Source organism: Morone saxatilis, unplaced genomic scaffold, assembly GCF_004916995.1.
Source record: "Morone saxatilis isolate NCDOM2014 unplaced genomic scaffold, NCSU_SB_2.0 Contig24, whole genome shotgun sequence".
Taxonomy (NCBI): Eukaryota; Metazoa; Chordata; class Actinopteri; family Moronidae; genus Morone; species Morone saxatilis.
The window spans coordinates 25039710-25041496 of record NW_023339807.1 but is presented as its reverse complement, the minus strand read 5'-3'; positions in this window follow the sequence as shown (position 1 = coordinate 25041496).

Sequence of the window (1787 nt, the reverse complement as noted above, 5' to 3'; positions counted from 1 at the left end):
ACACACACAGACACACACACCATCTGCCTCTAGGGGGCAGGACTGATCTGCCCGTATTGCTTTGCTGAGTAACTTAAGAGTACTCTCTGCCTTTATCTCTGTCTGTCTTTTCTTATTGTCGGTCTCAACCACTCCGTGCTACTCTCTCTCCCTCTCTCTCTCTCCTGCTCTCTTACATCTCTCACTCTCTTTCCCACTTTGTCTCTCTCTCACTATTTTACTTTCTCTCCTCTTAAAGTGACTTAATTTCAAGTTTCTAATTTAAACTTCACCTTGCTTTATGGGCTGACTGGTGGAAACACGTGTGTTGCCAGAGCTTGTGGAGAAGGAACGCAGAGAATAAAGGGAAAAGAACAAAATAGAAAAATGTGATTATAATCTGTAAATTCTGCACACATATGGATTCTATTATGTTTATAAGATTTATAAAAATACATTGATGTGCTGTATTATTCTCTATGTCACACCCTGTTTCTCTCCCCATGAATGAGATTCATAACATTGCTTGCTTCATCTGTCTGGTAAAGGGAAGGCTTTCTGTCGTTACGCAAAGGTTTCATAATTTCTTGACTCAGACATGACAGGACTGTTACAGAGAGAATTTTGAGAATTTTGAGTTCGAGGAACAATCGCCTCCTCATTTGCCAGACAACAGCATTGCAAGATTCTGCCAAACCACATTATGTCAAAAAGGAAAAAAATGATGGCAGTTAAAGTACGGTTACAGGTTTAGGCAACCTTTAAAACACTAAGTTACGGAAAGATTGTGATTCTGGTGAGTAAAAAGGTGAACATTTAAGGCAGGTCTGTGCAGAAAATCATTGGCACTGACCCAAAAATCATACACATGAAATTGTCCAATAAGGACGTAGTTCCTCAGGATACGGGCAGCGCCCTAATCAATCCACCAAAAGTGTTGGATTAATCATTCTGCTGCTTATTGTAAAATATCACAGTGCAAATGCATTGATCCTATCTTCTCACGTGATGTATGTAAAGCCTTTTTTAAAATATTAATTCAAGCAGTTGGGATAAAGATTGAGTAGATAAATTAAAAAAGGACGTGAATGTCTGCTCTGAGGTTTGTTTTTGTCCCTTCTGCAACACACTGATCAGACATGAGCAGAATCTCTTCAACAGCTTTTTGTTAAACCAATTTTCTTTTCTTTGTTCCTTAAAGATAATCATTAAGTACAATGCTCTTAATAAGGGGGAACAAGACGTGAAACATACCATCTCTCTGTCTGTGCTGCAGTGGACTTTAAGTTAATGTCACACCTTTCAATTTCTGCAGAAACATTTGATGTAAAAGTGACTGTGACATTATTCAGACTTCATGTAATGAGGTTTATGTCTGAAAGTAGCTTCATTCTTTCCCTCTCTGCATTTCCCCCATTTTTTCCCTCTCTATTTATCCCTCTGTCTCTCTGTCAGTTTTAATAAGATGCATCAATATATTATAATAAAGCAAATTTTCTGAAACAATTCAGATTTTAATCCAACAGATGCATGCATGAAACAACTCACAGCTCTCACTCTCCCTGTTACAACAAAAGCTCTCTCGCTCACTAACACTGGAAATTCCCATCTAATTGTCCCCCTGACTCCCTCAATTTACCTCCTACTCACTCGCCTCCCCGTTCTCCCCCTTCTCTCCTCAGTCCCTTTGATTTCCATACTGTATTTACAAAAATGATTTTCCACTCTGACCTCTCTCTCACTAGTTTTTCCATCACTTTTCTCTCTTTATTCTCCTGAAGCCTCCCCTGCAAAATAAATACATCCAG